We start from the raw sequence: 24,301 nt of genomic DNA, 5'->3' as shown, positions 1-24,301 counted from the left end.
GGCCCTGTCTGGCTGCCTCTGTCTTCCAACCCTCCCAACCCTCCCTGGAGGGGACCAGTCACAGTTCTCATATCAGAAAACACGAATGGTGATTTATGGAACATTCTGGAAAAGGAGTCATTAAGAGTCTTTGAGACCCGTGGTTCTCATATATAGGAGAGTTCCACTCCTCAACCCCTTCTTCATCCCACCCCCAATCAAGGTGACTTCTGTGGTCCTCCACCCCCACCAGGAAACCCAGGGCATCTCAGAATAGCTGCACACATATTTGCAGGGTAGTTCCCTTAATATACAGATGAGGAATTTAAGGAGAGTTTTCTGTAGATACTCAAAACATGAGGCATTAGGTCCAAAAGAGTGCACAGCCTACGAATCAATTTTACATAGTTCTAGAAAAGGCATAACCAATGAATGGCGATAGCAATCAAAACAGTGGTTACCTTGGGAGGGAAAAGGGGATTGATGGATAAGAAGCACAGGGGAATTTTCTGGAATGATGGAAATGTATATCTTTATACAAGTGTGGGTTGCATGTCGTTTATCAAGACCCATCTGTGCATTTTAATCTATGTAAATTATACTTCCATTAACAATAAAAACAAAGAGGGAACGTAAAGCAAAAAATAAACTAGACATTTAGTTAATGGAAATATTGTCTCCAGAAATTGACTGTGATCAATTTTCTTAAAGCTATTTGGGCTATTTATTGAGTCGGGTCTAAGATCATTATATAAAATTTCTGAAAATCAGAGACTATGCTGTTGTTCTTCCAGTATTTTCTTTGTCCAATAATCACAAAGACAGGGGAAAATTTTTTTCTCAGATAATTTCACACAGTGAATCACTGAATACGCTTTGGAGTGTCCCGACCTGTAACATGGTTCAGGTGTGCTCCATGGGAGTTTGGGGAGTGGTCCTGATTACAACCCTTGATTCTACAGCCACAGAAGCCAAAGTTCCAGGATCCTTACAGAGGCACCATTTTCAAGATGGGGTCCTCTGAGTTTTAGTGACTCTGTGACTTTTTTCTCCACTGCCAAGAGTGCTTTGGGGTGAGGACAATTTTATTGGTTTAGATATTGGTGCCTCTCTATCAAATCCTATCTATATAAAGGGATCCACAAGTAAACACATGTGACGTATATTACACATATTACATTTCCATTCTGGTTTATAGTATTTCCTTAGTCAGCCAAATGATATGGAATGATAAAACTTTAAGAATTAGGCTTTCTCCTTCTAATCCATGCTGATAGACATGTACATGAGTCAGCTTTTCGTTTTGTTGCTGTGCCACAAATACCCAACAAGAACAACTTAGAGGAGGCAGAGTTTATTTTGAACTTATAGGTTTCAAGGTTCAGTCCATGGTCCACCAACTCCATCACTCCAGGCCCAAGGTGAGCCAGAGCCACATGGCAGAATCAAGTGGCAGAGGAAGCTGCTCACCTCATGGTAGCCAGGAATCAGAGAGAAGGAGGAGCTGGAGTCACAAGACATTATCCCTAAGGGCGTGCCCCCTGACACCCACTTCCTCCAGTCATGCCCCACCCGTGTACAGTTACCACCCAGTGCAGTAGTCCTTCCAAATTATTAGCCCATAAAATGACTTAGTCCATTTATCAGGTCGTGATGCACATAATCTAATCATTTCACCCCTGAACAGTTCTCCATTGACACAGGAGCTGTGTGGGGACACCTCACATCTAAACCATCGCAGTGTGAGTCCAGGCCTGGCACCGTTAGGACAATTCTGCAGGATCATGATGATCCTGAGTGAGCCTCAGAGTGATGGATAGTCTTAGTGCCAACTACACCTCCCCCAAAAGAAAAATCCCTTCTCAGCCTCTTTCCAGAACTTTGAATTTAATCAGAAATATTGTGAATAAGAGCCAAGATCAAAATACGCTCGGCGCCCTCTGGAGGTGCTGAGTGTATAAATGGCGATGGGTGGCTTCCATCCAATGCCACCTGATCATTGCCAGAGAAATGAGATGCCATAGTGGGACCAGGTCCCTGGAGTTCCAGAAGATGCTTTTCTGTAATTTAGGATTGAATATTGTCCAGTAATCTCTGTTTCACAGATATAAACCTCGTTTCGGTCATGCTTTCCTTTGACAAGTACTATTAATAATGCTCCAGAAATTCTTCCTAATGTTTCAATTTGCTCCTACACATCTGAGTGTTTTTTCAGTGAACTATAAAATGTAATATTCCTCTCATGTGTCTTACCAGAGCAGAATTTCTGGTGGCTGGGGGTAAAAGACAGGCCTTCACTGAAACCTAGAAAATGGGCCATCTTGGATTCATTGTGTTTGGGGCAAATATCAAGTACCATCAAATAGTTGCCCTTTGACCTAGCTCCTTGCCATAAGGGGTTTGACTCTCTCTAACAAGCACCTTCCATCTCCCTGAAAAACTTCGAAGGGACCTTATTTAAATTCTCCCATTTATTCTAGAAGCCAGGCAATAAAATGGAAGATAATTATTTTGGTTGAAATTCAGCTAAGGACAGAGAGCAGGGCAGAGGAGACTCAGAAGCCAACCCTCCCTTTCAGTGCCTGTTGAGGCTGGCAGAGCAAAGAAACTGGTTTTTGAAAAGGAAATGGTGACATTGGTAGGAAGTAGCAAGAAAGAGTCATATGGAGCCAGAGCAGGAAGGATTTGAAGGTACTCAAATATTCCAGCCTTTGAGGCTGTTACTTTTCTTCAGAAAAGACAAACTGTCTACTGCTTGAGTGATTTCCCAACAAAAAGCCAAAGCCCTTGCTCACCCCCAACACAGATCCACATGAACACAAGTTTAATTCCCTAATGATGCGATGGCAGAACTGACTCATCTGCTAAAATGATTTTTTTTCCTATAATCAGGACATTTTTAACCCACACATACCATGTTTTGCCTGCATGTGACACAAATTTCCTAATCAAATCAAATTTAATTTAGCAAGAGTTTTCTCCAACCAGTTTATTTTAATGTGCATAAGAGCAGAAGTGAAATTAAATTACCTAATATAAGAATTTGAGCAGAACTTCCTTTTTTTAAAAAATTCCATTTGAAAGGACGTGTTTCACGTCATTGGGAGTCAACTTAACCAAATGGAAAATACCAAGGCAGTAATTGTCTTCTCCATTCCAGTGACTGTGGGCAAGAGGTCCTCCTGGAGCCAGTGTTCTCAAAATGTCTTTTTCCTCTCTTTCTTTCTTTCCTTCTTTTTTCTTGTGCATAATGCAACATGTGTAGTCAGATTTCAGCTATTCCTGAGCATGGGAATGAGGGTTAAATGGCAATAATTAAAGTTCAACTTATTGACATTTTTCCCACTAATGTTTATAAGAAGCAACTGGGAAGGACTTTTCACAACTGGGAAAATATCCTGGTTTGAGTTTCATCTCCTTTTCCTGTCTCCTATTTTCTCTATTGGTACCATTGAGTTAGTAACAGTTTTAAAAAAAATCAGTCTGGCCAAAAAATAGCAAACACTTTGATGTGCATATCATTTTTATTCTCAGTTTCTGGGCAGGAAAACTGAGGGGGAAATGGAGCAATGAATGTCTAAACCTTCATCGTGTTGGGTGTTATCTGAGATCATCGGCCCATCTGTAAGCCACCATTTATAAGAAGAGGAGCAGTGGATTGAAACTAATTAACATATCATATATATCTGGAAAATAGCTAAATTTATGAAGAGAATAAATATTAGAGCCTTCCATAATAGAAAACCATAAACAATGACTTAAACACACTCAAAAGCCTCTTTTTCTCTCCAGATCAGGAGGCATGATTCTATGATCATCCAGCACTCAGACTTCTTTCTTGCTGAATTGCTGAATTGCTTAGTCTTGGCATGTGGCTTTATTCTCAAGGTTCTTTTTTGGTTCAAGATAGTTACGGGAGCTCTAGCCCTTGCATATAAATTCTAGGCAAAAAAAAATGGGAACAGGGAGATAAAAGGTACCCATTATCAGCTATGTGTTTCCACTGTAGAGGACCTTTTTAGAATTCTCTCTCACAATTTCTACCTATTATCTCGTTGGCTGACTCCATGGTACAAGAGAAGCTGGAAAATGCTACTGAGTACCTTTCCACCCAAGGTGAAAGTGGAATCTGGTTAGGAAGAAACATGTGGAGGCAGCGTCTGATATGGAGAAGATCAAGGTGACAGATCTTATCTGAAGATTGGTAGTCCCAAGATCTGTAGATAGACTTACCTTCTAGCCAGGTGCATGCTGGATAAACAAAAAAAAAAGTGTGGAAGGAGCAATAAAAGATACGTTTGAGGACTCCACTTCATGGTGAGAAACTTTGTATTATTAGTAAAGTGGTATCAGGGACAGGGGACAATAAATGTGATGGAATTAGTGAAGAATGAAGTGACCATGGAGAAATGTGTTCACCAATTAGCTGTTTAATTTAAAACTATGTTTAAACATGAATATATTCAAGCACATACATGTAGGGGGGGGATCTGCATGTTCATACACATATGCATGTACATGGAGGGCACCCCAGGACAGACATCAACTAAGCTTCTAGGGAAGAGGATAGGAATAAACAAAAAAAAGAAAAGTTGTATTGTGTTTTTCTATGCAGAAAATTGTCAGGAGTTAATGGTGCAGTCCATCAGCAATGTCTAAATAATGCCTCAATAAATACACACATATATCGAAAGCAATATAAAACTTTCCTAGGTCTCCATACCACTAAAAGCAATGATCTTCAGACTTTAACATCCAAAATAATCACCTGAGAGAAGGAAGCAAAACAGAAAAGAGGCAAAATTACAGACTTTTAAAGGAAATAGAAGGAAGAGGAGTTGTAATGATAACTACAAAATCATCATAAGGAGCCAAGCAAGAAGACGTGGGAAAGTCAGGATGGGGGAGGAACCAGTTATTAAGTTTCTAGGTTTTTTTCCTTTCTACTTTATTTCCTTCCTCCTTCCTTCCTTCCTTCCTTCCTTCCTTCCTTCCTTCCTTCCTTCCTTCCTTTCTTCCTTCTTTCCTTCCTTCCCTTTTAGGAGAAATAGATTCAGGAGTTTGATCATTATATTTTCATAAATTTTTAATTATGGGCTCCCAAGTAGCAAAAAAATTAACCCCAAATAATCATCATATCCCTTCAGTTAAGCCAAAGGGCAGCAGGTAATGTCTTGTCATTTACAGCTGACAAAAAGCGGGTCCATTTTTTATTTTCACAGGATGGAGCCAGAGCCCCCAACACAACTGTTTGTAGATTCCCTGTGTCCAGAGCACATGCCATATCTGTATAAGCCCACACCCCAAGTATGCATGATCCACAGGACTAGGCAAAATTGACCAAGTTGGTCAGTGCAAACTGTCAGTTCTGTGTGTTTGACATCCTTGGCTAAAAGGCAAAAATGATTTTTCATTTTAGTTTTTGTCATCAGCTACAATGGAATAATTGGATTTCTGATTTTAACCCCATCTGATTGCATTTTGCAAAACTAATGTGAGTCCTGTGTTTTTCTACCCAGTGCTAGAGGGGGGCAGGTTTGGTTGGTTGCCTTGGCTGCCTGCTACTTCAGGTGGCTTCCTATTCAGCTTGCTGAGGCAAGTGTTGTGATTTCTTCTGTAACATCCTGCACGGGTCTCTCATTAAAAATAAATGCCTATACGCTTACATATTAAAAGTATAAAGACAAGGATGGGAAAAATACACACCAACTGTAAAACAGTGGTTAGCTTAGTGCAGGGGGTAGTGAAGATAGGTCATTAGCAATTTGATATGCTTTTACTTCTTATTGGAAGACGAAGTAAATAGAGCACATCTGAATGTGGGTACATGAGTGTCTATAATATTGTTTTACATACCTTTTTTTTGTACTAGGGATTTAACCCAGGGGCAATTTACCACCCTGCTACATCCCCAGTCTCCCCAACCCCTGCTTTAAAAACAGAGTCTCCCTAAGTTGCTTAGGACTTGGCTTACTTGCTGAGGCTGACCTTAAACTTGCAATCCTCCTATCTCAGTCTCCTGAGCTGCTGGGATTACAGGCATGTGTCACTGCATGCGGCTGTTTTATATACCCTTTAAAGATATGAGCTGTTTCATAATTTACCATTTTTTTTAATTAAGCAAATGCCCTTCTTGGGGCTGGGGCTGTAGCTCGGTGGTAGAGCGCCTGCCTCGCACATGTGATTCGATGATTTTGATCCTTCACATAAAAATAAATAAATAAAGATATTGTGCCCATCTACAACTAAAACAAATAGTTTTTAAGAACGCTCTTCTTACAAGCAAAGTTAGCTGATTCCTTTAAATGAAATCATTGCTTTTAGTTTTGAGCAGTCAAAGATAGTGTTTCTCAAAGATAAACATGTATTAATATCATCTAGAGTGCTTGTTAAAACAGTTTCCTGGGTTCTACCCCCAAAGTTTCTGATTCAGTAGGTCTAGGGTGGGGGCTGAGAATCTGCATTTTAACAAGTTCCCCAGTGATGTAGATATTGCTAATCCATGAACCATACTTTGGGAACCACTAATCTAGGAGAATTTTTCATCAAGAAAAGTAGAATTTGGCTGACTGATCACTCTTCCATTCATTAAACAATTATTTACTTTGTAACTAAGTATCGACTTCCACACTTGATCTAGACCAGGTATTTTACATAAAGGTACGAGGATGACCTCTTTCTGATGGAAAGGAAGCAGAACTTCCCCCATGTAGCTGTGCAGGTTGGACACTGTATGAATGGTGCCCCCAGTGGAACCCTGCAGCTCAGCCAGTCAGGACAGTTCTGGAAGCCAAAAAAAAAAAAATGTTTGCACAACAGTATTATGCATGCATGTGACTGTGCATGATGTTGAGAGATGAACAGGACCTCTGAGCCTGGGTACGAATTGGGAGCAGAGTCAGGAAAGGCTTCCTGGATGATGAGAGTTCTTAATTGAGTCTGAAGAGATGAAGAAAAGTTATATAGGGAACAGAGAGGGAGCAGGCAAAGGAAATAACTTTTGCAAACACAGAAGCAGGATATGTAACCTGTAATAATATTGTTGAGAATTCAGGCTGGCAGGACAAGGGATGGCTGTCAGGAGTCAGATCAGAAAAATGCTTGAATCTTGATTCGAACAGCACTAAGGGACCATTTTAAAAAATCTTAAATGATTCAATCCAGTTTTATACATTCAAGAGTCCTATGGCCAGGGCAAGACAGATGGGCTGGAGGTAAAATTGGCCACAGCCAGCCAGGTAAACTGTCTCATTAGCACCCATGCAAAATGATGAGGGCTGAGCTTACGCAGTTCTGGAGAAGAAGGGATGGATTCAGTAAATGGGACAAAAGTTAGAATTGACAAAAGGGTTGATTAAACCCAAGGGTTGATTAAAAAGCAGGAAGCAAGAGAGAAGCCATCAAAGACAACTTTAAGCAATTTGTGTCTTAAGCAATGGGTGTATGTTGGTGCTAGTCTCTGATCTTGGGAAGGACAAGAGGAGACCTAAGGGCTGGAAGAGGCGCTGGAGAATGAGACTAGCTTTGCACATGCAGAGTTTGAGGTATTTTTGGAACATTCATGTGGAGGCATCAACTGCTCACAGGTAATATCCTGACCTGGAGACTTCAATTCGGACAATACCCAGGTATTAATCGCTTATATATCATTATAAATAATGCTGCAGTAGAGAGACATAAATGTCACCTTAATTTCTGATCATTTCCATAAGACGTATGGAAATTTCTAAAACAAAGGCTATTGGAAAATATAATCAAATTATTCAACAAAAGTTCATGTCATTTTTCTCTTGCTTTATTTAGTAGCTTAGAAGAGCATTCCTCTCCCTTCAGCTTTAGCCACAGTCTCTTGTCTTCACACATTGGATACCACAGAGAAAGGTTGCTTTCCTTTGTGCATTTTTGATGAGTGTCCATCACATGCATTTCTCTTTACCCAAGGATGATTATCTGTGCCCATTTTCTATGGGACATTGATTGACTTTCTAAATTGATTTTCATAACTTTTTTTTCTCTGCTACATTTATTATATTTATTCTCTCTTTCCCATCTTATTCTTTGAAAATATGTTTTTCCAATTTCTTATTTGTCTTTGCTCAAGCAGCAGGTGACTCTTCTCTCTGCCTGGAATGTTCTCAGGTACCCTCCATGGTACCTCCTCCTCTTGCAAGTTTTGATTCAAATTGAATCCTCTCATGGAGGTCTTCTTCCCTGACCACCCTATTTAATATTTCAACTTTCCATCAAGCACAGCCCTTGGCAAACCTGATCCCCTTCATTCCTCTACCTTTCTTTTCCCCATATAACACTTCTTACCTTTTCATGTACAAGATGTTTATTCTGTTGTCACAGTCTTTATTTTTTTTAGAACAGGTCTCTTTATGTTACCCAGGCTGGTAAAGGCTCAAGTGGCCCTCCTGCCTCAGCCTCCCCAGTAGCAGGAACTATGGGCATGCATCACCACAGCCAACCTTGTTATCAATATCTGTCTACTATAATGTAGCCCCTTTGATAACAGGGATGTGGGAGACCATCCTGTTTCCAGGGACATCTCAAGCACCTAGAATTATGCCTAATATATGGTAGGTGTTCAGTACATGTCTGTTGAATGAAGGGAGTGTTTTTACATTCTTATCCATTATCCAAGAATTTCAAAATTTAATCTGTAAAAATGTATTCGTTTTTCCTTTGTGATTTCCTTTCATTGTTTTATACTTAAATATTCCATTTAGAAATCGGTTATTCAGTTGTATTTTAAGTTTCTGTTTTAGGTTTCCTTAAAATAGTTACTCTTTGAGTTATACAGTATTTATTAAAATATGTAGTATGACATGAGACTTAACTAGATATTTTTCTCCCTAATTGTCCATATCTTCTCATTTTTTTAAATTGGTCTAATTCCCCAATTAATTTATGAGGCTACTTTCTAAACATCCTACATTAAATTTACACAGAAGGATCTAATTAGAACCTGTCTAGTCTGTTTCATTATCTCTGATGACTGTTTTAAAACCCTTTCCATTAGCATTTGCCAACAGTCTTTCAGAAAGTCTCTGGTTGCACTAGGAGCAAAATTCAGATTTCTTAAGTCTTAAAGGAGCCCATTAGAAGCAGGGGAATGAGGAATAGTCCCCTTGCATTTACTTGGATAAAAAAATAAATAAAATTTTTTATTTTATCCAAAAATGTTCAACTCTTTCACAAATGCTCTAAGTACCCAGCTTATGTTAAACACACATCTTTGCCTTTGTTGATGCCTGTGTTGTGCTGACTGATTTCCTGATGCTCTCCGTGGCAAAGATTTGAGAGCACCACACTAATGATCAGAAAGCTTTGACTTGAAATGTGAGGAGGCCATGCCAAAGCCAACATTTTCTGGTTTGTGACTATGCTTCCTGTTAGTAATAAGTAGAGCAGCTCGTTACCAGATCCCTTCGGGAAAACATGTTGTCATATAAATATTTATTAAGATTTTTACTATGCAAAACTCTGTGCCAATAGGAAGGGCAAAAAGTACAACCGGTTATACTTCCCTGAAGGAACTTCGAATTAATTTAGTGGATCAAGATACATATACACATAAAAAGATGAATAACAGTTCAAGTTTTTCATTGTTAGTTGTGTTTTGGGCAATTCAAAGTGAATGGAGCAGATACAACGTATTCAAGATGTTAAGAAGAGAAAGAGATGGTGGTGGATTGAAGTGGTCTGTGAAACCTTTACTGAGGGGATTAGACTCTGTATCAAATCTAGAAAATAAGAAGAATTTGACTTTTATAGAAGGAAAGAAAGGGTGATTAACACAAAATCCTATTCATAGCATTTAGCAGTCATTTTATTTTCCATGTTGTTATTTGCTGCTGTTGTAGGCCATGAGTGCCTTATTTCTGGACTTTTGCTGTCTTATTCTTTAAAACATGTCTGAACATTTTTTATTCCCACTTTGAACATTTGACATCATAGCATAGCTTCAGAGTCAAAATTAACCAGTGAGGAAAATCTAGCAGTCGTGGTCAGATTTAAAAAGATCATCCAAAGACCCTGAGACAGCTCTCTGCCCCTTTAAAACCATTTACAACTATATGAGGGTGGCCCAACCACTTGTCTTTTTTTTTTTTCAGTTCTGTTTTTCTTCCTTTGAGAAGAAGCATTTCATGTGGTAGGTGTATCATGCCAACCACTAGTGATGGATGCTAACAGAGGGCAGATGGCAGCGATGAGCTTACCACCATGTTTTGGCAAACTTAACCTTTATCTCTCAATGAATTTTTTTGTGAGCATGATTAATAAATAACAAATTCATCTTATAACACATATTTGGCAAAGCCCCAGAGAAAACATAGTCACCAACCATTCTCTTACACTGCTTCTTATTATTAGATGATAGCCAGAAGCAGGAGATAAATCCACAGTCTGAAGAGACAGGACCTTACTACATGGGCCCTGCTAAAATGATCCATTTTAGTCACTGTATCCAGATGTTCCCATTTAATCCAAAACACTATCGCACATATTTTTTATCTCCCTTTTAATTTTAAATAGTGTAAGACACATTATGCAGTAAAATAGACACAACATTGGGATATGCTTATTGTAAGCATTCACCTATTTTGATTTTCTGGTGATCAGGATTAAGAAATAGGCAGTCCAGCACACCCTACTTAGCAACCAACAGGTTATATGGACCTTTCTTTTTCCTGTGTTAAGTTTGGCCTCAGTGGTTCTTTTCTATCTGAGATCTGTGGGCTATGAGTGATGGTCATTTTTATTTAGTATGTTATTAATGAAAATCAACTGTTTCCCCACTAAAATTCAAAAAGAGCAGAAGTGGAAGGAGTCAATGCACATTTTCTACATGTGTGCTATATTTCAAAATAAAAGATGTTGGAGGAGAAGAAGCAATACTGACAAGATGGGCAAATGACATCTCCAAGAACTAGCAACAGAATTCCCCTACAAAAGGGAACCGAGCATGTTAATGATTGGATTGATGTGCTTGGAGGTCAAAGGATAAATTTCCAATGGTTCTGAGTGAACGTGAGACTCTTCTGCTAGTAACAAGGGAGGTTTAGGTTATTACTTCAGAGGAGAAAGGAGAGAGGAAGGAAGAAAGGAAGGAAAGGTAGGAAGGGGAAAGGGAAGGACAAAGACAAAGCCCCAGAGAAAACACAGAAGGCTGTAAAGTGATTCCTAGTCCTGACCCCTTCAGATCTGCAGTAAGGAAGCTAAGAAGGTTACTACATCTGTTATAGAAAGGATGTACCTTTGACCACAGTCAGTGTGGAGTGAAGCAGGCAAATCAGGTGCCCACAGGGGTGGTATCCAAGATGGCTGGGAGGATCACAGAAATCTTTCAGAAGGGGGGCCCAGGCCAGGGTGGAATGGGGGTCTTCATCACCAGATGTAGCATCCTCTGTTGGTTTGGAGCACTGCCTCTCAAGGTTTTTGTTTTGTTTTGTACCAGGGATTGAACTCAAGGGCACTCAACCACTGAGCCACATCCCCAGCCCTTTTTTGTATTTTATTTAGAGATGGGATCTTGCTGAGTTGCTTAAGGCCTCACTAAGTTGCTGAGGCTGCCTTTGAACTCGAAATCCTCCTGCCTCAGCCTCCCAAGCCATTGGGATTACAAGCATGAACCACTGTGCCTAGCCTTCTCAAATGTTAATGCTCATACAAGCCACCAGAGAATCTTGTTAAAGATGCTAATTCTTAACCAGGAGGTTTAGGGTAGGGCCTATATAATGCTTATATTTCCCCCAAATTTTAGACTGTATAAGGGGACAGACTGTGTTAGGCTCAGAGACCAACACAATCAGCCAGAAGTGGTTCCAGCCTGCCTCTGCATTGTATTTTATAGATGTCTCTGTTGTGGTCATCTTCTTTTGTAAGTACATTGCTGGGTGCCTGTCTTCCCCACTCAGTTGAGCCTTGGTAAAGCCACCTGTATTATTCATCTTCCTACCCCTCACCCCCCAACTGCCAACACCTGCCACAGTGTTTGGTGCCAACAAAACTCGATTCATTTGGTGCAAATCATCTTCATAGGCAGCAGTCATATATTTTAAAAAATCACATAAAAGCTTCACTTGACTTCCACTTGGTATACCTTATCTTTTTTTTTTTAGAATCCAGTGCTAATTAAGTTAGATAATATGTCCAATGATTTGAGTATCCGTATCAAATACATGACTACAGACTTATTTACTTAGAATTGAAAAATAATTGGTGTGATGGAAGGATCTATAAATGTTTGTATTTATCATAATACATGAAGTTTTCCCCCTATAATTAGCTATGGATTGAAAGAGATAAGTACTACTTTTAGTAAAACTTACAGGGAATCATTATAGTATTTTCAGGACAAATAAATTAGGTGGTAAATACTTATTTAGCAAAATCCTTCCATTTGAAAATAGCTGCTTTATGTAGCAAGTGACTGAATAAACTTAGGATCCGTTTCATACCCAACATTATCCCAGAGCAAGCTCAGATGTGAAGGGGTCTCTTTTGTGCAGATCCCGTGGAAAACAAGTATCTAGATGGACATTGGAAACAACTGGTAGATAACAAGGTGCTATTACAAGATCTAAATGGTTTGGGGGTAAGCTCTCAGACTTAATTTCTAAATCTTCCTATTTAGTTACATTTCTAAGACTTCCAGAGTCTTCTAGCAGAGATCCTGGGGAGCATCTGTACTAGTTTATGCCAACCATCAGTGTTTCTGGCCACATAGAATCAGAGACTTCTGGAGAGGGAAGGGTCCTTAGAGATCTCCTTCACTAGTCACTCAAAGTGTTTTTAGTGGCCAGTAACATTGGTACCACCTGGAGCTAATAGAAACGCAGAATCTCAGGACACACCTCAGTCGGATATATCAGAACCTGCACTTACAAGATCTCCAGGTGAATTTATGCACAGTAACATTGGAGATTCCTGAGCCAGTACTCAATGCCCCTGTGCCCCACAGATATTTTTGCATCATGTCCTGTTGTTGCTGCCCTAAGAATCTTCAAAAAAACACAACAGTCATTAACAGAGCTCCTGTCTTGCTTGGCTTGGGGGGCAGTTGCCATTTTAAAGGGTAGAAATGCCACTCCCAGGAAGCAAAAAGAGAAGAGGTTTTTAGGAGCTGTGGTTGCCTGAAGTGTGTTAGAACAAGTCAATTCATTGAGGAAACCATGAGGGTAATTTCTCTGTGAGCCACTTAAAGCTTGTCTGACATCATTACTTGGAAACCCTGGACACCAGTAGAGCTACTTTTTTTAAATTTGGGGAGAGCAAAGAGTGGAGTAATGGAAGATAAGTGGGCAAGAATGTAAGGCTCATGAGAAAAAAAAATCACTTGTAGCTGAATTCACTCTAGAGTTCCTGTACCAATCTGGGACTGGCCATTTACTAGCACTCAGTCTTTGCCACTTGCAAGAGGTAGCAGGATGTTGGGGAGGGGAGATGGAGCTAAGGCTTTAATCTTTTCTGTAAAAGATTGAGATGCAGGACTATGTAATAAAATGAACATGAGGCTGTACCCTCGTATTGTTCAGCCACAGAAGAGACTCCTATAACCAACTCTTGTAACAAGAAATGACTTTCAGTAGAATGTTCCAGGAGGGTCAGAATCTTGATAGTAACAATGAAAAAAAAAAAAGTGCTCATGATAATATTCCAGTGCTCCTGGGCAAGTATCCCCTGAAGCAATCAGCTTTTTTGTTCAAAGGGAAGAGCTGAAGAGAGATTGGTATGCCCCAAGACCTCAGACCCAAAGACAGTTTAGAGCTTCTGGAGGTCCCTAAAAGAAAAGAAGAAAGACTTTAGAGACTTAATTGCCCCTATTCAGGGTCATCAAATAGAGGTGGGGGAAGCTGGGCGTGGCTCAAGGCAAATACAATAAAGTGGATGTTGATTTGTTTCAGGGGAAAAGAAACTATGCTTAACTCCTACCTACTTTTCCTAGGGACTTTTTAAAAATTACTCTTTTCTCCACTTGAACCTATGGAAACATAGTTTTGGAAAGGTAAATGGGCTTAAGCTTTCACTACTGGCTCATTTTCCTGGATAAAGTAATTAAGGAAACGAAGTGAAATTTATACCTTTATTATTGTTTCCCCCAAATCAGTATCTTATAAAAGTTGATTTTTTTTTCCTCCAAATTCTTCTCCAGTTTCTTCCTTTATAAACTTGCTTTAAAATGTATTCAGAATAGTAATTTTATGGACATCTGAGAATATTTTTCTTGGCCACATACTATCACTCAGTGCGGTCCACTAACTACATAACATGAGCCACAAATTCAAGTCACAAAATGTAATATTCGAGTTTATAGTAACCACCTTAACAAAGAAAAGCAAGTTTAAAACTACATTTTATGTAACTCCATTTCCAAAGTACCATTACATCAAGCAATCAGTATACAAATTTTTAATATTTTGCATTTCTCACATCAAGCCTTCAAGATCTGGTATGGTACACTTATAGCATATCTCACTTCAAACTAGCCATGTGTCAAGTGTTCAATCACCATATGGTGGCTTATGGCATAGCTCTGACACCAAGACAATTGTTCCCAATGTTTTGTCCTCATGATCCTTTAGGGGAATCTGATGAAAACTGTGGACTCTCCTCCCAGAAAAAAAAAATCCACATTAGTGTACAAACCTACATAGTTTTTTTTATTTTGGGGGGGTTGTAAAGGGAGAGTTGTAAAGTTCTAGAAACCCAGTTTGGGCTCAGATCATCACAAACTGCCATAATTTTATCACCAGTCCCCCACTTTTAAAAAAAAATTGACCATTTTGATTTACACAGATTATTTAAAATGAAAACTTTACATGATTTGTATAAAAGACAAATGACATCTTTCCAAATCGAAAGACATTCAGTATAAGGCACAGTCCTCACCCAAAGATTTGTCCTTCCTCAAATGCTGTAACATTCAGCTGAGAAACACTGAAAGAGCAAAGGGAATTCTCCAGGTCCCCATGTAGTAGGTCAGGTGCAACCTGGTTGGGGGCCCAAGCCCTGTTTGATGTTAAGAAGAGTGTTTTCCTGAAGAATCATTCCTTGAGCAGGTATGGTAAACACAGGTAGGCTTTAAGGATCTGAGGTTTCTAATCCTCTCTGATTTTTACATTGCTGCAAAGCTTTTCAGAAAGACTTTATTACCCGCTTCTGTTTTATTATGCTTACACTCCTCAGAACGTTCTAACTTTATTCAATTATTAAATGACTTTTTTTTTGGTGGGGGTTACTAGGGATTGAACCCAGGGATTCTGTACTACTGAGCCTCATTCCCAATCCTATTTATTTATTTATTTATTTATTTACTTATTTACTTATTTTGAGATAGAGTCTTGCTAGGTTGATGAGTCTGGTCCCGAACTTGCAATCCTTCTATCTCAGCTACCCAAGTTGCTGGGGTTATAGGCCTGCTCCACCATGCCTGGCATCAATTATTAAATGAGTTTTAAAGAGGTGTTGCCTCAAAGAGATGACTTGATTCAAGGTGTATGACTCTGAGAGGGCCTCTGTTGCTAAAATCCCGTAAGAATTCAGTTGACATGTTCACCCATTCCAGAAAGGCTGTTATGTTACAGGTCTGACCACCTGGGCAGGGGCATCCATGCCCCGAGTTGTTTGAGCGTGTTGAGTTTACCATAATGCAGTGCTCCACAGCCACAACTGTGCAACTATGATAGATTTCAGGTTTTGTTCAGTGATCAACTTTTTCTTTGAGCCAAAGGAGGGTGCATACAACCCGTTCTCTGAGTTTTATCTGAATGATGAGGTATTTTGACCCTTTTGCTCATCTAGACTCCTTACAAACTTTTTAGAGCCATATTACCTGCACATACTAAAGTACTTAAGGCCCATATACCCAATAGCCACACTAGAAGAAGTTATAAAACATTTCCAGCGTCCCCCAAGTTTCCTTCAGGCCCCTGTCTTCACCTCCCCGTCAACCCCCAGGAGTTACCTGTTATGACTTTCATCATCATTAATCCATTTGGGTTTTTTTTTATTTGGGAGTCGGTTTGTTTTTATTTCTTTTGTTTGTTTGTTTGTTTATTGCCTGTTCTGGAACTTCTTATGTGTCATATTACTTAATACACACTCTTCTGCATTTGATACTTTTTGCTCAGTGTAACATCAGTGAGATTCATCTATGTTGTTCCAACTATCAGTATTTCATTACTTTTTCTTGCTGAGTAGTACTGATTCTATGGATACACCACAGTTTATTTATTCTTCAGTTGACTAATAGAACACTGAGTTATTTCCAATTTGGGACTGTCTTTGAGGGCTCATAGGCACTTCTCTTGGTCATTTACTTAGGGGTAGATTTTTGTAGATCATGGGTTAGTTTCCAAACAGTTTTCCAAAGTAATCATACAAACTTAAACTACCACCCATGGTGTAGGAGAGTTCTACAGCGGCCCCACGTCCTCCCCGGCTCTTGGTACTGCCAGTCTTTTCACCCAGAATGACCCATAGTCATTCTGCTCGCTGTATAGTGATAGCCCACTGTGGCTTAAAAGTGCATTCTCACCTAAGACAAGTGAGTTAACTTATAACTAAATATTGCAGTTCATCAACTTTTTAAATTCTTGACTCAGAGTACTACATGTCAATAGTTACTAACCCTTTTAAGGAATTCTAACTATTTCTCTTCCTGAGAGTCATGATGCCTAATTGTATGCTCATCCTAGTTTTGTCAAATGAAAACACTTCTCAGCCACACTCAAGTGTGGGATCCCCAGGTTGCTCAAGGCAGAACTGGCATTGCTACCTCAGTCTCCTTGCACTGAGCTTTTCCCCACAGACACAAGGCAATCTGCCTGTTCAATCACAGCCACTGAGCATTTATTGAGCACCTACTTGGTTCCAGGTACCATACAGGGAACTAAGGAAGCATCAGAGAACTAGACATTGTCTTCTCTTTCTTTAAAGGCTCACAGCCTGGTGAGGGAGACAACATGTGAGCATGCCAGCCAGGCACGGTGGCGCATGCCTGTAATCCCAGTAACTCAGGAGGCTGAGACAGGTGGATCACAAGTTCAAAGCCAGTCTCAGCAACATCGAGGTTCTCAACAACTCAGTGAGACCCTGTCTCTAATACAAAATTGGGCTGAGGATGTGGCTCAGTGGTTGAGTGCCCCTGAGTTCAATCCCTGGTACCCAAAATAAATTAAAATAAATAAAATGGGGGGGGGGAACATGAGCATACCATTGTCATGCAGATTAAGTGCTTAGAGAAATGTGCATGTTCATGGGCCTTTGGGGCCCAGAGCAAAGGTCCTTGAGGAGAGCAAGGAGACCCTTCCCAGAGGAGTGTCAACCAAGTGAGGCTTACAGGAAAGAGGGGGAGGACATCCCAGGAGCCAGCTGCCCTGCCTGGGCTTTTCTAAGATTGCTGGGCATCTGGAACCTGAAGCACATGCAGGAGGAAACTTGCAAAAGATGTCACCAGGATGTGAGCCCACACGGGGCCAATCATGGAGACTGTACTGAGGTCAAACTGTATTTTGCAGAATTTCAGCCCAGAGAATCTCCTTTTCGGTTTACTTACAACCAGGCTGTTCTTTGTTGTCTCTGATCCCTGAGTTTTAATTTCTATGCATCTTTTTAGGTTATAGTGCATGTTAGGCTTCTTTCAAGCTTCTTTTCTGGATATAAATACATTTTCTATTAGACTGATTCGAGCCAATGTGTACTTTCCCATATATGGTGTGTACGAATTGTAGTTTCTTAACTAGGAGCTTTCTGGGCCCAGCACCCTGGCCCACTCAGCAGGTCTGAGTATGTCATATGCCCCCTCTTAACTTTCTTGTAAGTTTTTCCATTGGCATTAGCTTTTTCCCTTTGGATTAGAGAAGCAAGGCAGACGCATATTCCTAATAAAGGACCTGCTCATCTAAATCAAGCCAGCCCTGATAGTTTCTGGAACCTTCTCCCTCAAGCACAAGAGAGGCAGCCTTGGGGTATCAGAATTACTTCCCTTTTATTCAACACACTTTTACATAACATGAGTCTCTTTCCATTTTCCAGGCAGATTTCTAACTAGATAACACAGAGCAACTCATTTAATTCTTGTGACCTCCTCTTGGGTGGACAATGTTATTTCCATCTTACCGATGAAGAAACTGAGGCACTAAGAGGTTAAGTAACTTTCCCAAACCACAGATGAGATTTGAACCTCACATGCATGCTTATAAATATTATTCTGTGCTGCCTTTTTTATTTTTTAAAATACATGTTAAATATCTAGGAGAAACTCAAAGAGAAAGTTTATTCAGCAAACATTGAGCAACTGCCTGGTGGGGGGGGGGTGTGAGTCAGCAACATTTTTTTTTTGCCTCAGGAACTCTTAACCTATTTGGGGAGAAAGATGAAAACAAATGATGTTTGTAATGCAATGTTAACCAGAGGAGGAAAGTAACATTTTGCCTGCGAAAGTAAGGGAAGGACTTAGGAATGAAAGACAAGTTCCCTACCCTTCAGGAAATGGAGCAAACAGAAGCAGCACTTCTCTGATCTATAATAAGGCAAAGCTGGTTTGGGAGGTGTCACTGTGTCTGCAGGTGCAAGATGCTGAGGTACACTGTGGAGAATGTGCAGGTGATAGAACTGGTGGCAGGGTAGCAGTGGGCGCTGGATTAGGGATCTTGTACAATAGAATGAAGAGTAGGACATTATTTTGTACCCCGTGGAAAGTCCTTGAAGGCTGTTGAGTAGATAAATCACTTTCTGCAAAAGACCCAACCTTGCATAATCTCAGAGAGGGGATGAAAACTAGAAGTGCAGGACATTTAGCATCTAGGAGCATCTGATGGGCTGACAGTAAAATAAAGAGTCTGAATTAAAACAGGTGGTGGAGGGGGACAAGAAAACAGGCAGGGAGAGCAAGAGGGAGAGAAGTAGGAATAAAGTGTGCAAGGAAGGAGAGAACAGTCTGCCAAAAGGAAGGAAAGAAGGACAGAGGGATGGAGGGAAGAACAGAGGGGGCAAAAAGAATGGAAAAGATAAGAGAATAATATCTGTCACTACCTTAAAAAATATCTTATGGCGAAATATTACTGGCACAACACCTAGATGCTTCAGGCTTCCTGAAGTATTCGCTCAGCCAGATTTTGTTTGGGTGATCCAGCAGCAGTTATTTTCATGGCATTGCCATAGCCCACTGACATGACTTCCATCTGAAGATAATTTGTCAAGTTTATGTAAGACTTCATTTAGGGGGCATTGCCTTGGCATGCAAACAAGCTTCCAGACCTTACACACTAGCAGAAACATGTTCTCTGAAGAGTGCAATAAAGCAAATTAAATTCATTGTCAGGCACCCACCCCCCACCTCGGAGCAAACAAGGGACATTTCCAGAAAACTGCTTTGTTGGTGTTTAAAAAAAAAAAAAAAAACACACACACACCTGAAATTCATCCTCATAGTTATCAATCCTGAATCTTAATGGCTTCAAACCCAAGGAAACATTAAACATGTGGGGATCATGAATTCTTATTTCAAACCAAATGATTGTTTCCCTCTTCACCAGTTATAAGCAGCGTAATTACTGAAATGATCTCTCTCTCTCTCTCTCTCTCTCTCTCTCTCCAATTATTATTATCAGGCTGGGGGGGGAGGGGGGCCTGAGCTGGAGCCGGGCGGGGAGTGCGTGCTCTGATCGTGCTGGAGACGTGGGTAAGGTAGCGTGTCAGGTGTTAGCTATCCAGGCAGCCTGCTGATGTTAAAGGAGTCTCATTTCACCCCTGGGCTTGGGTTACCTCGAGTCTTGCTCCTTGTCCTGCTGTACTCTGGCTTCCCCAGAGCAGGCAGGGAGGCATGGTGTGGAGTCCCCAGCCTGAGAGCAGCCTGGAGCTGTGAACTGTTTGTCTGGGAGGTGCATTATGTGGCCAAATCTGTGCAGCCACGACGCCAGCCCAGCGTTGGTCAACATGGGCATCTGAGATGGATTTCAAGAGCGTGTAATTGGGGTAGCTCAGCCCCATACGTGCAGGACTTGGCTTTGGTTCCAAGCAGTTTATTTGCTTAGAAACACTTCATTCTGTCTGACTGGGACTTTGAATAGAAGAAGTTCGTGGCCAGGGTATGGAGATGTCCACAGATCTTCGGAGCCCCAGAAAAGCAAGGTAAGTGTCAAACCACACCTGTGACATTCTCTCGGTTTAGTGTAGACCAAGCCTGTCCATATTCAGGGCATGGGCTTCCAATGGTCCACTTCTCTTGAAATTCTGAGGGTGGGGTGATGCACACATACTTGTCTGGTCATTCTTTTGTGTCTTGAAGTCACAAAGGCAGAGAAAATGTCACTCCTTGACTTTGAAGCATTTTTCTGGGAGACAAGGATAATCAAGGGATATAGCATAGATGTTAATGCTGTGTTTTCTAAACTTTAAAAAAATTTAAGGAGATGCATGAAAGGAAAATTCATGGTCTCCCTATTCTGAAGTAAGATATTGAAAGAATATATGAAGAGAAAATTGCAGTCTGTACCTCGGGCCATACTTTGAGGGACATTCAGGACCTCCAGTGCTATCCTTGAGGAAACCACTGGAATGTTTCACAGAATAGTTCCAAAGAAGCTGAGAGTTTGGGGATGTTTCATGTCACACAGAAAGGTGGAAAGTGTATTTGAGCTTTATTGTCACCAAGACCTGGATTGGGATGCAGATGATGGTGTTTTGCTTCTAGCTGGGTGTCCTTGGACGAATTATTTAATCCTGCTGAATATCTATCCACTCAGCTGGGAAAGGGAAGCAAAATCTATTACAGGTGATCAGGGTGATTAAATGACAAAAGGTGGGTAAAATGCTTATCCCAGTACTAGAGTAGACTGTGAAGAAAAATCAGCATTTCTAATTCTCAAAGGTCACGAATTAAAAGGAAGAACAAGAACTACATAAGCCCTCCTAATTATATTCCCTTTTTACTGTCAAGAATATTGTAGACAGCATTCTAGCTTTGTGTGGGAAGTTACAATACATCTCTAACTCCAAATATGCACCAGATTTATATCTTTAAAGAACTTTTAAAATGAATTGAAAGGCGATATTATGGTATCTTGAAGATTTTTTTTTTCTTAAAGCATTCTAACCAAAGTGTGAATGAACAGTGCAGAAAATGAAATGTACTTGAAATAATTCAAAGTGTTTTCAGTGAGGAGGAACCTATCCTCGATTTCCATTTAAGAGAGGAGGAAATTAGCTTGCATTTTAAGGTAATACTTAATGGGAAAGAAAAGTAACTATATACCAAATGAAAAAGGATCATGCTAAATAATAATAGAGTATATAATAGAAGCTAAATGCCTGTCTTTGAGATTTTAGAAAGCAACATGGTTTTCAAAGGCTTTTAAAAATGTCCAATTGGGATAAGATCTGGAGGATGTGAATGTTTGGTGGGCGGCAAGATTTTTCTTGGCAGCTTGCAGGATGTTTGCTGCAGGTGAATTGTATTGAATTGACCAAGCAATTCAAATTTGCCTCTGTCCCAGGCCTTTCCTGGATAGGAAAGGGGGACGTCTCACCTTCAAGCCAGGTTCATACACCTGAAATGAGTGGTGCAAGCCATGATTTTCCAAGTTATTGAGAGGAAAGAGAAAAGGATGCAGTTGATGACAGCCTTTGTGGAAGAGTTGAGAATGAGCTGAGCTTCCAACTTTAGCAGGAAGTTACCAGCTTCCCGGCTCACTAATTGGCAGCACCGTTCATTCAAGGGTTTAATCCAAAAACCTAGAAATCATACTTCTTCCTCCTTCCCTATCCCCGAACTCAGACTCTCAGCAACCCTTACATATTCTTCCTCCAAAATGTATATGGAGTCTGCTCACTTCTGCTAATCTACATTTCCTTCCTCCAGGGTCATGCCAACATCATGCCACTGAGTTGTCTCCCTGGTCCATCGACTGATGATCTCTTTCCATTTTTGACCCATCCTCCAATGCATTTCCCACAAAGCAGTCAGTGATGAAGTCACTACCTCAATTTAAACTCCTTAAATGTTTGCACTGGACTAAAAATAAATTCTTTGCTCCTGTCCATGTCTACCAGATCCTGTATGATGTGGCCCAGCCCTACTGATCTCACCCATGGCTTCTTTGCACCTTGGCTCCCCATGGCTGAGGACTCTGGCTTCCTCTGATTCTTTGATCTAGTTAGAATGTACAATAGGGGAAAATGAAATGTATTGAAAGCTATTAAAGGAGATCAGTTCTCAAAATTGGCAGGAGAGCTTGGTTTTATATGTATATGCCACACGAAGGTGGGCATATACATGGGAAATGTAGGAAATAGGTTGATTTCAAGGACTTCTGGGAAGGATCCTTTGTTATCTCAGTTTATCTCCACATCAGCTTTATTAAATTCTTGCCCATGATAATTTATGGAATTCCCTCCCACCAAGAAGGACAGTGAGTCTGAACTATGTACCAGGTATGGTGGTAGGCACAGAAGCTATAATGATAAGAAAGTAGACATGGAGACCCTACCTTCTTGGCACTTTGCAGCAGGCGACGGAGGGGTGTAGACAATTACAACAGAGGATAATTATAATGAGGAGTTTTACAAGATACCATAAGAAAACATGGGTGGGGCACCTAACTCAGAGTTGGGAAGTCAAGGAAAGCTTCCCAAGGGAAGCACTATTTTAGCTGAAGCTTGAAATAGTGGAAAGTAGGGCATGAGGCAGGCACATGTATTCAAGTATTCTTGGCTGGGGAAACAGGACATGCAAAAAGAGAGTACAGTTGCCCCTGGTGTCCATGGGCGATTGGTTTCAGGATGCATACCCCCATCCCACCTACTGTTGACACCATCATCTGCAGATGTTCAGTTCCTTACATAAAATGGCACAGTATTTGCATAGAACCTGCTCACACCTTCTCATATGCTTGGAAGCATTTCTAGAGTAGTGGTAACACCCAATACATAAATGGCAATATAAGCAAATTTTACGTGTATTGTTTAAGGATTAATGACAGGTAAAATCTGTACATGTTCAGTACAGATGCAATATTTTCAAATATTTTTCCATCCACCAGTTGATTGGATCAACAGAGATGGATTCCATGGATGAGGAGGACCAAGTGTATTAATGGAGAACATGATATGTTTCTGAAACCCAGAAAGGTTCAGGATGGTGGCAACATGGTGGGAAAAGGAGGGAATTGGAGAGAAAAGAAACTATGAATAGTAAGCAGCGACCTATACGTACAACACCTTGTAAGCCATCGTAAGGTGTTTAGATCTATTCCTGGCAAATGAGCAGTAGGATTGCATAGTCTGATCTGTGCTTTCAAGAGCTCACTCTGGGTGGAGTAGGAAGAGGGGCTAAGTCTGTCTGAAAGGCTGTTCTGGAATCCAAGGGAAATATAATATTGCTATGCACCAGCGTAGAAGTAGAAAGGATGGAAAGTCTAGAAGAGAGATTTAAAAGATGAATCCACATGACTTGGAGATGGACTGAATGATGTAGAGATGAGGGAGGGGGAAAAATGACTCCTGAGTTTCCACCAAGAGTATCTGCAATTTCCAGCCTCCTACCTGCTTTGGACAGGAAGTAGCTGTATTTGCAATTTCCAAACTCCTACCTGCTTTGGACAGGGCAAGCCAGCCCCCCGGGGAATGAATAAAGGTATTTCCTTGTCCCAACTGGCCTCCTGTCCCTCTTACACAGGCCCTCATTTACATGTGGATGAGTAAATGTCTGGACTGGGTGGCGTTTTATAAGCTTAATGGACATGTGAATGTGAGAGACAGACACTGAAAGATGACAGTAGATATCTGCTTGAGACACAGCCCAATTAATTTAATGCCTGTGACATCATCCCACATTAGTTTAAGGCTTCTGAAATGAGTAGCTCTTGTTTTACTTGTTATTTAAACTCTTGTTAAACAGTGTGCTGCCATGAGAAAGAGTGTTCCTGTGGAGGAGAATTTCTCAGCAGCAACGCTGTTGACATTTTGGGCTGAATAATCTTGTTGTCAGGGAGCCCTGTGCATTAGTAGGGTAGTTTAGCAGCATCCCTGGCCTCTACCCACTAGATGACAGTATTGAAACACCCCACCCCTCACCCGATGGTGACAATCAGATATGTCACCAGACTTTGCCAAATGTCCAGTGAGGGACAAAATTACCCCACTTGAGAGCAATGGTTTTCAAAATGGGCTTACACCAGGAGCATCAGCATCTCCAGAAGACGTGTTAGGACTGTGAGTTCTGTGGCCCTGACTAGAGCCACAGAGAAATTCTAGGGGTGGGTTCCCAGCAATCTACTTAAGACACCCTTTATGCATGCCAGTTTGAGGATGC

At 40.6% G+C, this 24,301-nt stretch overlaps 1 protein-coding gene across 4 annotated transcripts in view; it reads left to right on the top strand.

The window, feature by feature from the left end:
* Nucleotides 1–24,301, top strand: part of Thrb (thyroid hormone receptor beta) — a 366,489-nt gene that overhangs the window by 153,136 nt on the left and 189,052 nt on the right. The window lies entirely within an intron of this gene.

Source organism: Urocitellus parryii, chromosome 3, assembly GCF_045843805.1.
Source record: "Urocitellus parryii isolate mUroPar1 chromosome 3, mUroPar1.hap1, whole genome shotgun sequence".
Classification (NCBI taxonomy): domain Eukaryota; kingdom Metazoa; phylum Chordata; class Mammalia; order Rodentia; family Sciuridae; genus Urocitellus; species Urocitellus parryii.
This window is presented reverse-complemented; position numbering and strand designations above follow the sequence as displayed.